The sequence below is a fragment of the Cryptomeria japonica genome, chromosome 5 (assembly GCF_030272615.1).
Source record: "Cryptomeria japonica chromosome 5, Sugi_1.0, whole genome shotgun sequence".
NCBI classification, from domain to species: domain Eukaryota; kingdom Viridiplantae; phylum Streptophyta; class Pinopsida; order Cupressales; family Cupressaceae; genus Cryptomeria; species Cryptomeria japonica.
Genome location: NC_081409.1, coordinates 845,252,248 through 845,274,757, shown reverse-complemented (window position 1 = coordinate 845,274,757; position 22,510 = coordinate 845,252,248). Strand labels below are relative to the sequence as shown.

General features: G+C 40.5%; 1 protein-coding gene across 26 annotated transcripts in view; it reads left to right on the top strand.

Annotated features, from left to right (window-relative positions):
• The window catches only part of LOC131062725 (uncharacterized), a 104,236-nt gene that overhangs the window by 12,611 nt on the left and 69,115 nt on the right, over positions 1–22,510 (top strand). For 17 of the 26 annotated variants that reach the window (XR_009372758.1, XR_009372754.1, XR_009372762.1 and 14 more), the window contains 2 exons: positions 15,780–15,881; positions 16,383–16,467. The exons of 3 other annotated variants lie outside the window; for them this stretch is intronic. The gene's annotated coding sequence lies outside the window, so the exon portion shown is untranslated. The remainder of the gene's footprint in view (positions 1–15,779; positions 15,882–16,382; positions 16,468–22,510) is intronic. 6 more of the 26 variants (XR_009372761.1, XR_009372764.1, XR_009372763.1 and 3 more) reach the window with 1 other exon arrangement.

Genomic DNA, 22,510 nt, shown 5'->3' with positions numbered 1-22,510 from the left:
GATCACAAGTTCACACGTTGTGAATCTGATCCATGTGTATACTTCAAAAAGTTTTCCAATGGCGAATTTGTTATACTTCTCCTTTATGTGGATGATATGCTCGTGGCCGGCACAAGCATGAAGGTTGTTTGTGAGCTTAAGACTCACTTAGCTAACTAGTTTGCCATGAAAGATTTGGGGGCAATGAAGAAAATCCTTGGGATGACCATTCTTCGGGAGAGGAAAAAGAGAGAACTCTAGCTATCTCAACAAGACTACATTAAAAAGGTAGTGGACAGGTTTGGTATGGCGGATGCTAAGTCAATATGCATCCCCTTAGCTTCTCAATTTCGGTTATCTTCTCAACAATGTCCACAAACACAAGAAGCTAAGGAGTTTATGGACCATATCCCTTATAAATCTGCTGTTGGGAGTCTTATGTACGCTATGGTATCCACTCGTCTGGATATTGCTTATGCAGTGGGAATGGTGAGCAGATTTATGGCTAATCCGGGTAAAACACATTGAGAGGCAGTCAAGTATATTCTCCGATATCTTAAAGGTACTTCAGATTTTTGTTTATGTTTTGGAAAGGGAAAGCCACACTTGCAAGGTTTTTTCGATTCTGATTTTGGTGGGGATTTAGACAAATGAAAGTCTACTTCAGGTTATGCCTTCACATTTGTAGGGGCAGCAATCAATTGGGTTCAAAATTGCAACATACAGTTGCTCAATCATCTGCAGAGGCCGAGTCGCTCATTCTGAGGGAGCCAAGGAGATGGTATGGTTACAATTCTTGCTCAGCGAATTGGGTTTGAAGCAATCAGATTTTGCTTTGTTTTGTGATAACCGCAGTGCCATTTTTATGACTAAGCATTAGGCATCTCAACGTCGGTCTAAACACATTGATGTTCGTAGCCATTATGTTCGTCACATGGTTGAAGAAGGCAAGTTCCATGTAGACAAAATTGACACCGAGGAGAACCCTGCTGATGTGCTCACCAAAGTTGTTACGCGGGAGAAGTTCGAGTTTTGCCGAGCTTCTCTTAGTCTCTCCAACACATGATAGTAGAACTGAGTGGGGGAATCTCTTTGTTGCAGCAGTTCGTTGGCCTTCAAGTGGGAGATTGTTGGAAGTGAAGTCCAATGGTTGCCGCCAAACTTTTGGCTTTCCCACTTCTCGTTCGTAGCTCTTTTAAAGAGTTGTTTGTATATCATTTGGATGAGGTTTTTTGGGAAACCACAAGCTGTAAATGAACAAACAGATTTATGTTCATAATAAAATGATTCCCCTGCTTTGAGTGTGGATGTAGACAAATTGCCGAACCACGATAACCTGTGTGTTTCTTTTGTCTTCATGTTTTGAATTCTCTGATTACTTTCTGCATTTTAAATTCAATTTTACTCCTATCAAAAGCATCTATTTAGCATCTGCACTGTCAACTTTATATTTTTTAAACTAAGTGATCTGGATGCATCAAAGAGGGAGGAGAAATAACAAATAACTTTCTTAAAGCAGCCCTAAAAATCATACATATATGTTCATTGCTTTATATATTCCTCGTTAAATGACTTAAAATTAATTAATAATGCCAGCTTTAGCACTTTTTTGTCATTTTTTAATGGTGTGTTTCCACACCACATTTCTGAAGGATGTTTGCCCTCTCGGGTGAATAACTTAAAACATAAAGCACGTAGTGCAGACTAATAACGCCATAGATATCAGACAAGTATAAGAGATGTTATTCCATTCATAATTGTTCCCTCACAAGTTACATTCAGAAGTATTTAAAGGTACCGAGGGGGTGCGAGAGCCAACCGTCGCACTGCAACTGCCACCCCTCGGTTGCCAACTAACCAAGACAATTACAACTTAATTAACTAGTTTTATTTTCATGTACAATATTGCCGCCAACATCATCCCCCCCCAAAGAAAAGAAGTCGTCTTCGGACGACTTAATACAAAATAGAGATGACATTAAACAGAACTGCTGATGCTAGTCGAGCCCGAAACTTATACACTTGCTGCGTCCTCGCCTGAAAACCCTTTTCTGCTACCATCCGATGCTCAAGTGCGGATTTCACCATTAGTGCTTCCATTGAGATCACAATCCTCCTGTGCCTAAACCAAACTTGTCTGCAAAACATGCTTTTCAGTCTCAGCCTCCACCAACTGCTACTCAAATGATGCTATCTCCCTAGCCAATTTGTCCTCGATAGCCACCGGCGTTGCCCTCTCGGCATCCAACTCCTGGGTACGCTGAGCTAAGTCTCACGCTAGTACTGCCTCCAACCTGGTGGTCAGCTCCTCCCGAGCCTTCTGTGCATCCACCAAGGCAACCTCACGTCCAGCTGAGACATACTCCAAGTTCCTCAAAACGTACCATTCTTGCCTGGAGGTGGCCACAACCCTTTGGCCCTTTGGCACAAAGGCTAGGAGACGCCTCAAATCCTCCATCACACTCTCCAAAGGCTGATAACTGAGCTGAATAACTCTCTGGTGTCGTATGACTTCGCGTGTCAGCAATGCCTTCCCTTAGACTCTGTTTGTTTGTAACCTCCAAATCCGTCTCCCTCTACGGCTTATGGCTTCCTTGCCAATGCTTAGCTGCAGGCTTCTTTCTCACAGTACGGGACAACCCAACACTTACCATGCCTTCTCTGATGCCCTTTGCCAGACTCAAAAAGTGTATTATAGCTCAAAAATAAACTGGGGTCTGGGGGCAGTGCCCCCAGCAGGGTCAAGGGGTAGCGCCCCAGTGGGGTCGAGGCCTCCGTTGCCAACACCAATTTACAACCTTCAGAACCACATGAAAGTCCATGGCGCGCATCATTTCTGTGATATTTTAAGATGTCAAAACCCTTCCTCTCCACTCTAATATTTTCAGCGTCCTGGATGTCATCGAATGATTTTTCAATCTGGTCGTCGTCGTTTTATTATTATTTTTTTTTATCCACTGTAATGTCCCCGATGGCACCTCGGCCATACAACCTCCCCGTACGGTCAACAACAACACTGACACCTCCAATCGTACGGCCACCTTCCTGTGCCGTCAACACCCCTCCACCGTACGGCTATGTGTTTGTTTGTGCGGTGACTTTATGTCCGTGGCACCTTTATTCTTTGCGGCGGCGGTGGTATCCACCGCCGGTGTTGCCACCGCACGGTGGTTCCATTGCTTGTGGTCCCACTATCGGTGTTGCCACCATACGGTGGCTCCAACGTGGCTTTTTTTTTTCCAGTCGTACGGTCAACTGCCGTACAGACCCATACGGCCATACGTTTTTTTAAATATTTTTTTAATATTTTTATTTTTATTTTAAATTTAGTTGTCTAGAGAGTCTTTGGCTCGGGTCCCTTGTCTCTGGATCACCCTTCATCCTTCTCGGTTTTCTTCGCCCAAGAATCTCCCGTGTTGGTCCCCTGCCTCTCAAGTCGCTTGCCCGGCCTCTCGAGTCCCCTTCCATCCTATCGGGTTCCCCTCCGGACTCTCGGGTGTCCTTCCGGCCTCTCGGGTCCCCTGCACGCTTCTTGTGGTAGGGTTTCAATTTGGACCCGTTGGTGGCAAGTCTATTTTTGATGGCCATCCGAAGACCTGAAACCACAAATTCTACAGGGACCACGGTCTCCTTCCCGTACATAAGAAGAAGAAGAAGAATAATAAAATTTTTGAAGGCTGCGGCCTTCCACACAAGGTTCCAATCGGTGCCGACACAAATGATCTTGGGATTATCTACGTCACCGCGGTTTGGGCCGTCTCCCTTCCAATATTCTTTGTATTCCGGCAGGTACACCTCCTCTGTTGCTTGCTCTGATTCCTCTACTTCGAGCCTGTAGCTCTGGAATATTTCGTAATCCTCCATTTGCCAATGGAAGAGCCCGTTCAATGACCCTGTCTCATCCCCGGAGCACTCTCCTAGTTTGAGAATCCCTTCGTCGTTGGGCTCTGTTGATGTGTATTTTGTACACGACCAAACACAGAATAAAATACCCATAGGTATCTTATCCTTTCTTGATTAAAGTCTCCGAATGCTGAAGATGTCGCGAAAAGGATCAATCGGGATGACTTCAAGGTTCTTTGTTGTAGGATCTCTACGTGTGGATAAGCACCAGTGGTCGTTGTATATGCTATTTCTTCAAGGGGCCTTACGTACTTTCAAAGAAAGCTTGTCCGTGTTTCTTTCCAAATGCAGGAACAGGATTTCCCTAACACTAATAGATTTTCAAAAAATGTCAGAAGGTAAGGGTTTCAAGGAAGAGATACTTAAACTATTCCTAAGAATGACTCAATGAAGGCTAGACTTGATAAGGTTCTACCAATTTCAGTATCGCCAAGAAACCACAACTCTACTGGAATTGATGCGATCTTCTAAGGGGATTCAATAGTTTTTCAAATCATCAAGGATATAGATACTATCATAGAGATACATATCAATACCTCCAATAATGATTGAATTCTTAATCAATCTTAATATCTCCAGTTGACCACACAAGGCGTCCTCACAATCAGTAAGAAGCTAGTGGTTTGGAATATGAATTTTATCAAAGGTCAAGCACAACAATTCGCCCTTCAAACTTAAAATCTAAATGCTATTTCGACTGAGAGTGATTCAAGAAGATAAACAATCATGAAGGTAACCACAAGTATTGCAATAAAACACCATAACTTCAATATTTTATTGATCTCATAGCCAAATGGACAACAATTGTTCAAAATTCTTTCTTCACTACTCAACCTTGCTACAACAATGACTTTCTAACTTTCTTCTCTCTAAGCTCTCTCTCTTTTTCTAACTTTTCTCTAACTCTTCTAACCCCTTAAAATGAAATGAGTGAGGGTATATATAGTATCCTCAAATACAATGAATGGCCCGGATCAAAAGAAGATCAACGGTTGAGATTTTGACACCTAAACCCTAATTAGGGTTTGTTACAAAAAAGTCCCCATTTAGATAAACATGACTAATCCATAGCCAATAAAGAATTGGCACAAATACCGAGGAGACATAGACCAATAGGAATTAAGCTGCCACATCATCCTATAACAACTTTTCATCTAGAATTTTGTTCCCTTTCCTATGCTCTTTCTTAGCATATTCAATGAATCTGGACACAATTCCTTCAATCTTAGCAATGGGAATCTCAAGAAGATTCTTCATTCGTTCTTCCAAGTGAAGGACTTGATCAAAAGCAGTGAGAAGAGTTGTCTCCCATCCAGGTTCAAGTTCTTTGGTCTTCTCAATCAGGAACATAGTAGTGTACATCTGATCTCGTTGCTTATCTGTGATGATGTTCTCCTCTTTGCAAAAGATGATCTTGATTCTATCTTCCAACTCTTGGATGTCTACATCTGTCTCGATCTCGATCCGCCTGTCAAGAATGGTACACAACACCTCAAACACCTTGTCTTGAATTGGATGAATGATACCTTCAACTCGGCTGCATCTGGTGTTGATGTCTTCAAAAAGGACCTCTTTCATCTGGAGCAGAGCTGACCACTGTAGGAGGTTATGGTTCTTCCATCCATCATCTTTTCTTGTGCCAGAATCCATCTTGGTGTTTCTCTTATGACTTGTAAGACTGGAATGATAACATCTCTAGTGTGAGTGAATGCAGCTACAGTCATCATTAGATTATGGATAATCTCAAGGACCTGGATAGCTCGATGAACTGTCTTCATCATTCTTGTTGCAATTTCAACGGCTACCGTGTGGGATTTATCAATCCAAGAACTCATAAGTTGAACCAAGCTCTTCACCCTTTCTGCCTCACCTACTAATTCAAGAGGGAGTGCTTGTAAAGGAGATACTGCTGGATCCTGACATCTCAAGGGCTGATTAAGATGACTAAAATAGTTCCTCCAAGCACTGACCTCCCTCTCAAGCTTCTTATTCTTTTCCATTTCTTCTTTAAGTTTGTCTTTAAGTGCTTCAAATGAATTAGTTGCCTCTTCCATTGTTTGCTCGGAGGTAAGTGGACCAAGCTCAAATGTTTCTAAGTCATATTCTTCTGCAAGAATCTCATCCTCGTATTTGTCCACCATTGGTGTAGCTACCTGCACCTTCCTGGATCCTGTCTCATCTCTAATTACCTTAAACAACTTTGTGGCCTTCTTCTTCTCCATTACCTCATGAGAATTTCCTATAAGGCTTTCCAAGTCAAACACATCTTCTTCCTTTTCAACCACATCTACCTTCGTCAGTCTCTCCTTCAGCGAATCAGGAATGGCAGATCTTGTTTCCCTCACTTGTATTTCTTTAGGTAGTGGCCTATCTTCCCGGAAAGGAGATGTTGCTTCATCATCATTCTTTTCCTCGTGTTGCTCATTAGCATCAACTTGGGGAGATTGACTTGATGAATGCTGAGGTGTCTGTCATTTATCTTGTTTATCATTCTGTACCATGGATTCCATAGACTCATCAACTTCATATACTATCTACCTCTGATCTTCCCCTTGACTCGCCTCCTTTTCATGCCTAGAAGATGTGCTTGGTGGGTGATCAAGATTTATTTTCTGCTTCTTCTTGGAGGGTTCTCTCTTCTCAGGTCCTCCTTTCCTCTTTGAGCCTTTGGAATGAGAAGTATTCTCACTCACACTTGCTTCTCCTTCTTCTGGTCTTGCCTCCAAAGTGAATGTCATTGATACATTCTGCTCCTTCAACTTTTGATGTTGTACATCCACCCATCTGCGAGTGCAGGATAAAACGGGAGCCATCAAAGCTCTCAAGTCTAAAACCTCGGGCTCATTCCAATCTATCTTCACTTCTTTGTCTTCTTTCTCATAGGATGATTGGAGGTATCTACCATTATCCTGGGCTTGATCGGCTACTCTATAAACTTTGCATTTCCTGATGAGATCTAAGGGTAGCTTGGAATGCATCTTTCTTTTAACCTCTAAATCACCTGGGAGATTCATCCAAAAGTCCTCCACCTGAAACTCATGCTTGTACTTCTTATCGACTGTCTCTTCCATATAGCCTTGAGGATCAAAACTCTCTCACGAGGCAAAGGATGTGAATGAGTATAAAGATAATTCCTTCTCTGCATCTTTCGCGACTTGAGTATTAGGACACACCTCAACTGAGTTCCCTAGTATGATGGGCACGGGAATCCCATTTCCATGCTTGTGTCTAGATGCCTTCGCATAAGCCGCCAATTGTCTAGTCACCTCAAGTAGTACTATCCTGTCTGTTGGATATCTTGGCAACATGTAAGGAGGTGAAGGACACCCATGAACTCTGATGTATGTGAACTTTTGAAATTGGATGAACCATGCGCCATACTTCTTCACAAGCTCTTGTGCATCCAGAGACAGTCGATTGTGAATCCCACCTTGCAATATCCTGGTAATGTTCATCGTGAAGGTGTCATTGACTAACTTGTAGTCACTTCTAGGCGGATGATGCAGATGAACATAAGAATCACAAACTCTTATTTCTCCAGGTCCTCTTCCAATCACTCCTCTGTGAGGTAGCCCTGCATACTCGAAACTCTTGATCAAGGCATATATAACATATGAGCTCATGTGGAATGATTTGGTGGGTCTTAGCCTTCTCAACTGTACGTCCAGACAATTGCTAATGATTCTGGCCCAATGGAGCATTCCTTTTCCTTGGACTATCACTTGTATGAAGAAGAACATCCACTTTTCGAAGAAGAAGGCTTGAGAAGCACCTGTAACTCGATTGAGCAAAGTTATCAAGTCTCTGTATTCCTCTTGAAAGTCGATCCTATGTGGTGTATTGGGAATCTTGTTCAGGCGAGGCCGACTTTTGAGCAACCAATTCTTATTGATGAAGTTCAAACAAGACTCAGGATCATCTTCATAGATTGACCTTGCTCCTTCCAAGCTTTTGTAGATCATGTCTTTATGGTCTGGAAGATGAAGAGCTTCGCTTATAGCTTCCTCTGAAAGGTAGGCTAAGATGTTCCCATCTTTGGTTACGATTGTCCTTGACTGTGAGTCATAGTGGCGGGCACACTCGATCATCAGCTCATGACACTTGACTGCGGGAGGAAAACCCACATCCTTGATGATGCCACTCTCAATTATCCTTCTTGCAACAGGTGATGGCTTGCCAATATAGGGGACCTCTCGAAACTTCTTCACATTGAAGTTTCCTAAGTTGGTGTCTCTGACATTATTCCACTTGGACACGATCCTGGTCTCCGATTCGTCGCTCCTCTGATCTTCCTTGATGAGAGCCTGTCGACTAGTAGATCCTCCGACTTTGGGGGTTGTCATTTGATGCCTACACAAAAATTTAAAATTAGTCTTTAAGCATCATACCTTAAGGCATAGCAGTTAAGTCCTTCCAAGGGAATAATTCAAAACATTAATTTGAAAATGACATGATTCCTCAAATTAATTATGAATGAAAATTAGATTTTCAAGACTTAGACTTTAAAAAATTTGTTATGAAAATCAAAACAAGTCTTGAATAAGAACTTCAAACAATTTGATTCTTCATACCTTCTCCTTTGAAAGCCTAATTATGAACCTTGAAAAATGAAGAAAGAAGATCAGACTTTGCTGGATAAGGATTGAATTGTGGTCTTCTTTTGGATGAATTACGCCTCAATTAGCCTTCAAAAAGCTTCGCCTTCCACTAGCTTCTCAAAATTTAGTGAATTCTGGAAATTTAGCTTCCAACTTGGTCAGAAATTCACCTCCAATCTGCTAGATTTCTCTCCTCCAATCTGCCTCTCAAAATCGCATTTAGAACAATGAATGAATGATTTGCATTTTGAAACAACACTCCTCTCTTATATAGGGCACTCACCCTAATTAACTATTAGGCCGACCTAGTTTTTTAGTAATAAAACAAATAAAATTCCCCTTAGGAAAAGGCCGACTTGCTTGTAAAAGCAAACAAATGCATTTTGAGCGCTCACCTATATTTTTAAAATTTTAAAATTGATTTTAAGGCCTCCAAGGTGGATTTTATATTTACATTAAGGCTTAAAGATTAATTAATTAAATGGTAAAGGCCTTAATTCATGCGAATTTGATCTAGCTTCCCCAAATGTCTTGAATTTGGCAAATTTGGTGAAAATTTAGGAATATCAAGGTTTGATCAAGGCTTAATGAAGGCTCTTTTCTCCTTAGGCATTGAAATATCCAAAGTGATGAAGGCCTAAATTCTTTCAAGACTTGATTGAATTCTCATCTAGGCTAGTTTGCTTTATGAATCAAAATCTTCACAACCTAGGTTTGCCATCACAAATTTGCATTTTGCCTTCAACTTAGCCTAAACAAGGTGAATAGTAGGTGTTTTCAAGAATTTCGCCCTGGACCTTTGGAAGGGTCAGGAGCGATTTTTCAAATTAGGTCCCGAGTACCTTGTTTTCGACTCCAAAATCTCCCGGAAGGCGAACTTATGTTTGTTTTGACCTAATCAAAGTCTTGCATTTGAAACTTTTATCATTTCAGGAGGAAATTAGGTGAAAATGTAAATTTTGCCCTGGACCATTTGGAAGGGTTAGGAGCGATTTTTGCTTATTAGGTCAAAATTCACCTTAATTTGATCGTTGACCCCCTCCAAGGCAATCTCCAGGGTTCATTTATCTCCATTACTGGGTTAGCTCATCAAAACTTTGAAGGAAATATTGCATTTTTGGGAATTTCGCCCTGGACCCTCTGGAAGGGTCAGGAGCGAAATTCTCTCCTGAGCTCAAAATTCTCATTTTTGAGGGTCCAAAACCTCTTCAAGGTATTCCAAATAGGTTCTTTCCTTGTAGTCCAGGCTTAGTCTCACTCAAATTCGGGAGAAAAAGGTGATTTTAGGGTTTTTCGCCCTGGACCCTCTGGAAGGGTCAGGAGCGATTTTTCTTGTTTAGGCTTACTCCTTCATCATTTTGTCTTGAATCCACCCCTCAAGGCTAGACAATGGTCTTCTTCATTCACTCCATCCAAGCTTGGTTTGTTCCTGCAAGGCAAAATAGGGGATTTTGAGATTTTTGCCTTGGACCCTTTGGAAGGGTTAGGAGCGAAAATCCTTCTCTGACCTAGAATCATCATTTTTTGGAACAAACATTTACTCGAAGGTGGTCTCAAGGGCAATTTCCAGCTTGGCTTAGCTTTGTCTTAGCACAAACTTGAAAGGAATGCATTGGTTTTGGATTTTTCGCTCTGGACCCTTTGGAAGGGTCAAGAGCGATTTTTTAGGTTTTAGGGCAATTCCTTCATCCTTTCATCTTCAAATCATTTCCAAGGTATGGAACACCACGCCTCACTCCCATCCAAGTCATGAATAGCAAAATCTTGTCTTAAACTTGCAAGAAAAAGGGAGAATTTGGAAATTTCGCTCTGGACCCTCTGGAAGGGTCAGGAGCGAATTTCCCTCTTGGCTTCAAAATTTTCATCCTTAGCAATCCAATTCCACTTCAAGGCAATTCAAAAGTCCTCTCAAACCCATGTCTAAACTTGATCTAGTCCAATCTTTGGAAGAAAAGATAGGTTTTAGGATTTTCGCCCTGGACCCTTTGGAAGGGTCAGGAGCGATTTTCTTGTTCTAGGCTTGATTGCTTCTTCTTGACAATTTCAATTATCTTCAAAATGCAAAACACTCTTCCTCACACCCATTCAAGCCATAAAAACTAAAAAGTTGCTTTGACCTTGCAAGGAAATAGGTGCTTTTAGGAATTTCGCTCTGGACCCTTTGGAAGGGTCAGGAGCGAAATTCACCATTTGGCTCAATTCCTTCACTTTTTGATGATTTCTTGCAACCTCAATTCACTCCCAGGGGCAATTCTTTTTATGCTTGACCTTATCCCATACTTGGCTTAACAAAATTTGATAGCAAAAGGTGGTTTTAAGGAAATTCGCTTTGGACCCTCTGGAAGGGTCAGGAGCGAAAATTACAATCTTGACCAAAAATCTTCATTTCTTCACCTTAAAACTTCTTTGCCAAGTGGGATTTCATGTTTCATCATGCTAGGAATAAAGTCTCATGTCCAAGAAAAGCTCAAAAATAGGCTTACAAGGAATTTCGCTCTGGACCCTTTGGAAGGGTTAGGAGCGAAATTTCCTTTCCTGGCTAGAATCCTTCGTTTTCATCACTTCTAAACATGTCTAAGGGTTTCAACATGCTCATTCTTCCTTTTATCATGCCTTTAACACTTCAATTTGATCAAATTGAGCAAGAAATGTCTCCTATAGAGATTTTCGCCTTGGACCCTCTAGAAGGGTCAGGAGCGATTTTTAGGTTTTAGGCTTATTCCATCATCCTTTCAAGTTGAATTCACCTCTCAAAGGAAGAAAACACTATTCCTCTCTCATCCATGCCATAAAAACCAAAACTTGACTTGACTTTGTAAGAAAATAGGTGATTGAGGAATTTTCGCCCTGGACCCTTTGGAAGGGTCAGGAGCGATTTTCCTCCTTTTGGGCAAAATCCTTCATTTTTTCAATTTGAAACTTCTTCAGGAGGCAAAAACAAGCTATTCTTCTTCCATTCATGTCAAAAACTTGACCTTCTTCATTGCAAAATAAGAGCCTTTTGGGAATTTCGCCCTGGACCCTTTGGAAGGGTCAGGAGCGAAATTTCCCTTCTTGTCCAAAAATCTTTCATTTTGCAAGCTTCCAAATCTTCAAAGGTACCAAATGATGTCCAATCTTCATTCCAAGAGACCCTGCACATGAGAACTTAGCCAAAGTTAAGAAGAAATAAGCTCTAACAAGATTTTCGCTCTGGACCCTCTGGAAGGGTCAGGAGCGAAATCTCCATTCCAGGCCAAATTGCTTAGTTTTCAAGTTTTAAATCACCTCACAAAGCAAAGTTAGATCATTTTCTAGGCTAGGAACAGGATTGCAAGTCTATCCAAGGCAAAAAATAGTCTTTAGGATGAAATTCGCTCTGGACCCTTTGGAAGGGTCAGGAGCGAAATTCCTCTTTCAGGCATCATCTTGCTCTTCAAAAATCAATCAAATCCCTCTCCAGGCAAGAATACATCAATTCACCCCCAAACATGCCCTAGAAAGCATCATTCAGTCAAAAATGAGAAGAAAAGGAGGTCTACAAGGATTTTCGCCCTGGACCCTCTGGAAGGGTTAGGAGCGATTTTGACATTTCTAGGTTAGATGTTACCTTGATTCGCTTCATCCTCCATCAAACTTAATCAAACCAACTCCTTTTCTTCACTAGCTTTGCTCAACTGACTTAGACAGGGAAACAAACAGGACCCTGACAAGAAAAACTCTCTTTCAATCCAGACCTGACCTGAGACCTATTCTCCCTGTTCCTTGATCTAACCAACATGACTCTTTTGAAAAACATGCTTCATTCTGGCAATCTTGAGGCTTCAGGCAGACGACTAACAATCTCCCTAAACGAGACTAGACTTAGCTTGAAAGAAACCCTAAAATGAGCTTCCAAGGTTTAGCCCTAATCTAGCCAGCCCAGGCAGACCACTCACTCACTCAAAACCCTAAAAGCAGAGAGAAAAACAAGCAAAGAGAAAGCAAAACCTAAGGCAAAAAGAGGGGGTCCCCATTCTAATGGGGCGATGTGTGAAATGGTCACAACAGGCTCCTTGCAGCCCCGTCCTTCGTCCCTCAGGTCGCCTTTTCCTTCACCCTCTGATTCCGAAGATGATGCCAATTCCTCGTCGACAACCTGGGTACTTAGATCAATGGTGTACTTCTGCCCCCCTTTCTCCATAGAAAGGGTGTTCTTTTTCCAGTCGTGGTTCACCTTTGCTGTAACCAGCCACCCTTTGCCTAAGATGGCGTCGTACCCCTTCTTCTTGAGTGGGATTACCACAAAATCTAGTATGAAGGGTTGCGTGCCAATGGTGACCGGCTGGGCCATCAGGGTGCCGAGTGGCTTGATGCCGTGCTGGTCTGCACCTACCAAGTTGAACGTGGGTGGCCATAGTGTTGGCTTCCCCAACTTCTTCCACGTATCCTCTGGCAGTACATTCACCCTCGAACCTCCGTCCATGATGGTGTCTTTGAGGATAGCCCTGAGAATTCCCATCTCTACTACAGCAGGATGCCGACCACTATTTAAGGCCAACAACATTGGGTCAGCCGAGGGGCTGACGGAACTTCCGCCCGTGTGGCACGCAAAGGTGCCTACGCAGTGGTTTGTATGGAACTAAAAATGGCGATTCTTAATTGGGGCATTGTTTCTAGAAGGTCCTTTACCCTTATAGGTACTTCCATTTGCAGTACTTGCCCAATGATGTTATTTTCAGCTTTTGTACGGGGTGATGTACTCACCACCTCATTGTTCCGTTGTTCGGCCGTCATCTCACATTCAATATTGCCCTTTGCCTCCCGTAATCTCTCCTTCTCCGTACGGGAGTCGGGATAAGTGGCCTTTTTCGTCTGAGTGTGGGTGACCGCCAGTACTTCTTTCTCACTCGTCTTCTCAGCCTTCTCAATGTTGAGGAGATTAACCCCTGCCTTTGGGCAATTTGCGTCCTCATGGTCGCCTGGCCCACACCATCGGTAGAGGTGTTGAGGGGTGGCTTCCTTCGTGCAATCACGGGCGAAGTGCCCCCACTGATTACAGGCCCTACATTGGATCATTGGCCGGCCCTTGGCGTCATACTGGATACGGCTTCCGTTATTGTTATTGTTGTTATTTCTTCCGCCGCCACGTCTGTTATCCCGGTATCCTCCAGATGATGCCGTTGTGTTAGTTTGTTGGCCCGTACCTGCTTGTGCGGATGTTGTGGCCTGCTCCGTGAACAACACCTGGTTCATTTGCATACTTTGGGTTTTCATGTTGTATGGGCACTCCTTGGTGGAGTGTCCCATCACTTGGCAAATCTCATAGAATGCTTTCTTCGGGCAAGTACCCTTTGTATGCCCCTCCTCTTTGCACTCAGTGCACCATATGTCCCCTTCAGTCCGACCGGTGCTTCTCATTGTTTTGAACTTCCTCCTCATTCGCTCCATGTCTTTTTGGAGCGCTTGCACCCGCTTGCCAGCCTCGCCATCGCTGCTGCTTTCCTGTGAAGAGTCATCCTCCTCGGATGAGCTATCCTTCTTCTTTTTTTTCTTCGATGTCTTGGTCTCGCTCTCGAGATCCATCGCTCTATTGTATGCGTCTTCGTACGATGTAGGTGGAAGGATTTTCATCTTCTTTCGGAGGGAGTGTTTCAGTCCCTCCACGAACCATCGCTTTTTCAACCCATCTGCTGGTTGACTCTCCATTTTTCCCAATAGTTCCTTCAGTCGCCGACTATAGGCTTGGACAATCTCGTTCTTGTTTTGCTTCGTTCCATAGATCTCGACGACTATTTCGTTGTCGTCTCTAAGGAGGCGGAACTCTATCCCAAACTCCTTCTTCAGGTCGGGCCATGTGCCGACTTTGGTCTTGTCCATATCTGAGTACCAGTCTATGGCCACTCCTCTCAAGGTTGCTGGGAATTGTGTTACCCATTCATCTTGATCGGTAACACCGTTTGCTGACCATATGGTTTCGTACGTTCGACAATGGCGAACGGGATCTTCCTTCCCGTCGCTATTGAACTTCGGTAGTTTCTGTTTGCTTGCCATTGATGGGGGTCGTCGCCCCTGCGGTGGCTGTAGCTGTGTTTGAGCCCCTGCGCTGCTCCCTCCGGCACCCGTGGTGTGTCCTGCGTGGGTGACTGGGGGTACGGTGTTTTTCTTGCCGTGTGTCACACTTACAGCCGTACGGTTGTCCTCCCCTTCGTTCTCACCTGCGCCCACTCCTGGCTCCCTTTGGTGATCCTCACTTCGTGGTGTAAGGGATAAGTTTCTAAACTGATCCCGAGTCTCCTCGACTAGATTCTACCGTAACTTTGTTTACTCCAGAAACTCTTCGTGGCTCCGCACCCTACGGTGTTCTGGCGACGCGTAGAAATTTCCGTCGGCTTCTGCACCCTCCTTGACACCTCCTTGGTTCCCCTCGGGCCACCCTTTGGCAGGTCGTCCTTCGACAAGTTGCCTCAGCCTCCGTCTATGTTCTACTTGCTGCTCCAGAATCAAGGCCCTCTGCGCGGCCTCCCACTCGTCCGTTTCTGCTTTCTTATTTCTATCTTTATTTAATAGGTTGGGCATAAATCACTTCCGTACATAGCAAGCACACGCCATGTACACCAAAAAAAACTTATTATTTTTCCTTTCGGCCACAATTTATCTCAACATTGTGTCGGGATTCTTACAGGGTTCAATTTCCCCTTCGCCTCTTGCCATCACGCTTTGCGTCCCACGACCATTGTTCCGTTTGCACGTCGTCGGCCTCTGGGTTAATCTCACCGACGGGTAGGCCCATCGTGTCCATACGCCATCCGCTCCTTCCTTTCCCGAGTATGTCTAGGCAATGGCGCCAAATGTTTGCCCTCTCGGGTGAATAACTTAAAACATAAAGCACGTAATGCAGAATAATAACGCCATAGATATCAGACAAGTATAAGAGATGTTATTCCATTCATAATTGTTCCCTCGCAAGTTACATTCGGAAGTATTTAAAGGTACCGAGGGGGTGCGAGCGCCAACCGTCGCACCGCAATTGCCACACCTTGGTTGCCAACTAACCAAGACAATTACAACTTAATTAACTAGTTTTATTTTCATGTACAATATTGCCACCAACAAAGGACACATCACATTTCTGAAGGAATAGTTTTTTTTGCAATTTGGTTGTACAATTATCAATAAGATGTAGTCTAGTTCTTCGTTCTATGGAAATTGTGGAGGTAAGACTTGGTGCTAATTCAACTAAGATGAGTTTTACATTTATTGTAGGGGTCTATAGAAATATCATCACTACTATTGAGTTATTTATCTGGGGTAATCAAGTGTCTCTACAATGCATTGTAGGAAAAAACAGTTTAAAGTGGAGGGAGAAGTTGATGTATACAAATTGTCGGAGAGGAGGATGAAGTTTGTTTAAGAGGAGGACAAAAACACTATTGAATTCAGGTGAGATCGATTTGGACCTCATCAAGGCAATGAACCATTATTTGCTTTTTAAGATTTTTGAATTTGTATTTCATCAGGTAAAAATATACAAATTGCAATGATATCGCGTGTATTCTATCTTTTAATGCATGTTAATATATGTATATTTATATTTTTAGGGCTTTGTATATATAAAATTATATTTTTGAACGCACACATATTATAACAAATACAAGTTTAGCTTTACATGTATAGCTGTATCAGTATGCATTTACACATAAATGCATGTTTATACACAACATTTTTTGAAGAAATGAAGTTTTCTCTACAATGTGGTTTTACAAATATTGATAAGGTATATATTGTCTAGTTATCCATCCCATGAAACTAGTGTGGAGAGAAGACTTTAAAGTCAATTCAAGAAATAAGAAGAGTTAAAATAAAACTTAGAAGTCAATTAAGTAATATAATCACTATCATTGAGTTATTTGTATTGTGCAAATAATTGTTTTTGCAATGCAGTGTAGGAAAACATAATTCAAGGCAAAGGGGAAAGCTGATGTACGCAAGTTGTGTAAAAGGAGGATGAAGTCACTATTGATTTCAGGTGAGGTTAATTTAGACCTCATTAAGGCAATGAACTATAATTTGCTTTTTTAATATTTTGATATATGTGGATATATGTATGTATTAAATATATTGCCCATGTTTAGTTCTCTAGTTTTTTGTACATGAAACTTTGCATCTCTCATTCATAAAGTAGCATATTGTAGTTTGAGTTAGGTGATGCGATTATAGATAAAGGGTTTAATTAAAAATTGTTTATTCATGTTGTTTAAAACATATAAATAGGAAATTCAATACAAGAGTGCACAATAGAAACATAATTCTTAGAAGCAATATAATGCTTTGATATAATAGAATTTTACAAAATCTAGAAACAAGAATGCTTGCTATAATATTACATGCATTTAGAATATTGGCAAAGATTACAATATTCATAATTCCCATGCTTGCCAAGAGGGTAACCAATTAACAGTAGTAACATGTAGACATATCAAGAATGCCATTACAACGTTAGGTTTCCAATCTAAAGGTCCTACACAACAATAGATGCTACTGCACAACAAACATTTACTCCACTGAATCATTTTGAAAGTTACCTTTCTACAGACACCTGCAGAGGGCACTACAGGCTACAAACTTCAGCACTCTTTTATGCAGGTTACCTTAATCAACATTGCCTTTCACTTGGAGCTATGTATAATGATTTTTATTTCCAACCTAATTTACATTGACCTTGAGTAGTAGTTGAGAAAAGCCTTCCTTTTTTATTATAAGAGGCCACCCTTTACATCTTAAGATCTTAAGTAATGTGCAAAATGCAGATTACCTCAGCTAGTTTATTTCAAAAGAGATTGATGTAATCTACTCCAGAGCTAGTTTATTTCAAAAGAGATTGATGTAATCTATTACGTTGCCAAACGTTGAGCAATGTGAAAATCTATCAATGCATTTGCACATACAAGGTCTTGTCTGTGAAGTTTTGAACCTTGGTATTTGGGCTTCCAATCCCATGTAAAGACAACAAAGAAGATAATTATAGACACACGATTCTCCAATGCAGATCTGAAAAACATGTAACAACTAATATGCATGTGTGTAAATATATTTGAGTTTGTGTGTGGGGTGTGCATATTTCTATATGCATGTGGATATATGTATGTATATTTATCTGCTTATAAACATGAATATACATATTTTATGCACACAAAAATATACACATATATGTTTGTATGTGTATACTTTTATGAATACATGCATGTGTATATATAGTTTTGTGTGAGTCTGTGTGTGGGGAATATGCATAGTTCTATATTTCTACATGCAGTTGGATGTGTGTATTAATATTTTTATAAACATAAATATACATAAACAAACAAATATACATACATGCATGTTTATACACGTGTGTATATATGCATATGAATATATGTATTCCTTATGTATAATTTTATGCATATACACATAAATATGCATACAAATTTCCTTATGTATAATTTTATGCATATACACATAAATATGCATACAAATTTTCTATACTCGTGTAAATGTATCCATGTACATATGCAGATGCATATAAAGATACAAACTTGGCTCAGAACATATATGTATAAAATATAACAACTACAACAAACACGAAGTCTGCCAAAATAAACATACCCATGTATGTATGCTTGCATGAATCTATGTATGAATTTATGCATGTATGAATTCTATGTTATGCATGATGCGTGTATGTATGAATTTATGCATGCATTTATGTATGTATGTATGCATGCATGTATATGTGTATGCATGTTATATTATGTATGTATTCATGCATGTATTTATGTTATGTATGCATGTATGTATATATGCTATGCTATGTAATGTATGCTAGTATATTATGTATGGATGTATGATGGATCTATATGTATGCATGTGCATGCATGCATGCATGTATGTATGTACTCATGCAAGTATGTATGCATGCATGCATGTATTTTTATGCATGGATGCATCATGCATGTATGTATTTATGCATGCACATGTATGCATTTATGCATGCACATGTATGCATGTATGTATTTTTATGTAAGCATGCATGTATTTTTATGTATGTATGCTTGCATGTATTCATGTATTTATGCATGCATGCATGTGTATGTGTATTTGTATTTATGTATACATTGTTAACATAGTGTTGTCATTGATGTCACAAAGATTGAGTTATGTTAGAATATTTGGGAACAATGAAGGATAGAATCTAGTTATGTTGGATAGCTCTCTTAATGTTATCATCATGTACTGGTATTAGTTGTTCGTAATTTTCTAGTGCATTTGCGGAGGTCTAGAAGTGTTTGCGGTGGGTTTTTGAGGTATGTTTGTTAGAGGCAGTATTTGTAATATGTTTCATTACTGCAATTGATGGTTATGGCTTGCGGAAGAAAAGTTACACATGAAGCATGTTATATCCAAGATTCAGATGATTTGGTCAAGTAGAAGGAAAATTAGAGATGACAGAGTATTCAGTGCTAGTTCACTGTTTGCGCAAAAGGGTTTTGTTGGATGCACTAGAGAAAGGAAACATGTGCCAATTGGAGGAAGCGTCTGAAGGTAGTTTGGGACTAGTTGAGTTTGTGTTGGGGAATGCATAACGTGATCTTACTCTTAATGTAATGTGTTGGTTTTAGAACTGAGTTGACTACATGTTTGGTTTAAGGAATGTACCTTTGGTCAACTTGCGGATATTGTAAATATGTTGTAGCCTGACATGAGGATGTAAATAATATTGGAATGCATATATAATGTCAATCAGATCCATTCCAATGTGTTAGTTGTGGAAGTGGCAAAAGTTGTGCAATCTGTACACCCATTAAGGAGAAGTAGAGATGCAATGAAGTGTTTGAACTACAACGCATATCCTATACACACTGTGAGAGTGTTTTGATACAGATCAGATTGGATAGATGATGAAGGTTGAGTTTGGAAGGTCCACATGGTATATCGTTTGTATTTATTATATCTTAATTGTATTTAAGGTTGTTGCGTCATTGCTCGATTTGGTGCTCGGTGCTTTGGTATAGGGGATTGGTGTCTCTTGGAGGTTGGTGCTTGCAAATTTGATTATACAAAGCATACATACATGTATGCTATGTTATGCTGAGAGGCATCTACAATGTCATCAAAATGTCCGTAAACAAAAAATCAATTTTGAAACAATTTGACATGCAAATGACGGGTAAATGCATGAAATATGTCATCTTTTGGTTTTTGTGGAGGTGTTATTTTATTACTCCAAATAAAATATAACCCTCGCCACTTGTCTCTAACTATTGAAACCGTTACATTCAAATGATAGTGGAAGAGTGCCATACTTAAACAACTCTATTATTATCCATATTTTTGAAACTCTTATATACTCCTTGTTGGTGTTGGAAATAAGCCACACCCGGACCGACGATGGACTGGTCCAAGAGGGGCCAGTAGCTCAGTGTTAGAGCACTCTAGCAGTGTATGGAAGGTCCCAGGTTCGTGTCCTAGCTGGTCCATGTCTCAACACTACTAATATTGTTGCAATCGTCTGATTCCCTTCTATTATAAGATATGTCTCAGCATAATTTACCTATATATTTTAAATATAGATATACTAGTATACATGTATTTATGCATGCATGTATGCTATGCATACATATATGTATCATGCTATGTATGTACATGTGTACATGCATGTATACATTCATCATGTATGGATGGATGTATTATGTATGCGTCTATGTATGGATGTATGCATACATACAATGCATGTATGTTATATATGCATTCATGCATGCATTGATTGTATGTATGCATACATGGATGTATGCATGCACCTACATAGCATGATACATACATGCATGCACCTACTTAGCATACAACATGCATGCATGCATATTTGTATGTATGCTTTGTAAGCATGTACACATGCACATACATAGCATACATACATGCATGCATCATGAATGGATGTATGCATGTGTGTATGTATGCATGCATGTATGTATGTATGGATGTATGCATGTATTGAAAGGAAGTTAAGGTAGCAGAATAACTTCCTACACTAATCTTGAGAGGAGGGCTATGCAAAACTTTTCAAATTTTTACAGTAGTTATAGAAACTTAACAGAAATAAACATAAATAATATGAATACCACAACAGAGTGATTTACGTGGGGAAAACCCTTTTGAAATGCATGCATACAATTACACATGCATACACACATGCATACATCAAGCATGGATGTATCATGTATGCATGCATGTGCGTATGTATGCATGTGTGTATGTATGCATGTATGGATGTATGCATTTTTGTATGTATGTATTCAAAGGAAGTTAAGGTAGTGGAATGACTTCCTACACTAAACTTGAGAGGAGGGTTATGCAAAACTTTTCAGATCTTTGCAATAGTTATAGAAATTTAACAGAAATAAACATAAATAATATGAATACCACAACATAGTGATTTATGTGGGGAAAACCATTTCGAGAGAAAACCCCCACACTCCAAAAGTCGTCCAATATATTAGTGAGAAATCAACAACATAATACAATATACTTGCAAAGCAAACTTCTCATAGAGTATTGCTGTCCAAAAATCTAGAGGTAAGTCAATAACTATAAGACTTTTACACACAACCTCCATCTTAGGTACCTAATATATAGGAGATACAATACATGAAATTATCAAATGGTAAAACAAAACCATGAGGTAAAACCACCCAAAAAGTGGCGTCCAACTTATCTCCAATCCAAGATGTTTTTATGTGTCAAAACACATCAACACATGTAACTCTCTTTATAGCTCATTTATGTGTCCAACATGTTTCTATGTTTCCCATTTCAAGAAACCCAACTTCTGTAGGCCATAACTTTTGATTTGGGTGTTCAATTGATGAATCGTTTGAAGTTTCAGGAAGCTCATGAAGTGCTCTATCAAGCTACAATCGGCTTTACTATTTACAACCATTCTTAGGCCCAAAAATGCCTCTAAGGCCTTCAGAATTGACTTCGAAACTTTCAAAAACAGAAACTTTAATATCTTCAAATCTAGACATGCTCTTGCAACAAAAAATTACCAACATGCTTATTTAGCCAATTCGTAGCTTTGAGAAAATTTTTAGATCAATCCGTGCTCAAATGTAAACTTATTATAAATAACAACCTTATGTAAATGTAAGGTTGAGACACCATTTTCCTAACATGTATGTATGAATAGTTGCATGTATGTAAATACATCTACATGTATGCATGTATATGTATGTATTATGTATTCATCTATGTATTTATGCATTATACATTATGCATGCATGCATCTATGGATGCATGTATGTATGGTTGTATGCATGTATATATACATCCATACATGCATACATACAATGGCATGCATGTAAGCATGTATGTATGTATGTATGTATGTATATGTGCTGTGTAGGGGAAAAAGCGAGACTAGGTTAACATGTCCTAATCCTACCTTTTGACACACATTGCGGAATACGAAAGAGCCTAGAGATATCACACAATTGGCTACTTCTTTTTGTAAAAGAGAGAGCCACGGGCTACCTATTAGGGTTTCTATTCCTTTGTTGTAATTGAAAGATAAAATGATGCAAGTTCAATCCCTAACCCCAAAGTGCAAGTATGAACTAATAACAAGATTGCAGAATTGAACTTAAACTATGGAAAGCTGTAAATACAAAGATAAGACAAGAATGCAAATGCGTACTCGGAGTCAAAATCTGAGTGGAAATGTTCGGGACGGGGGCGCGGGCGCCACTGTCCTAATTCTGCCCCTGAAACTGCACCTGAAACTGCTGTTTTGCAACCTGGAAAACTGTCTGAACTGCCAAAACTTGCTGTCTGACAGGGGGACCAGGGCGCCCAGCGCCCCTGTCCCAGGGACCAGGGCGCCTAGCGCCCCTGTCCTGGTAGGACCAGGGCGCCCCACGCCCCTGTCCTGGTCTTCGGCTCTGAAACTTGGTGTAGGGTGCGGTCTCCGTCTGCTTCTTTCGGATCTGCAACTTGCGGCGTCGTCTGAATCCCGAAATCTGCACTTATATCTGAAAAGG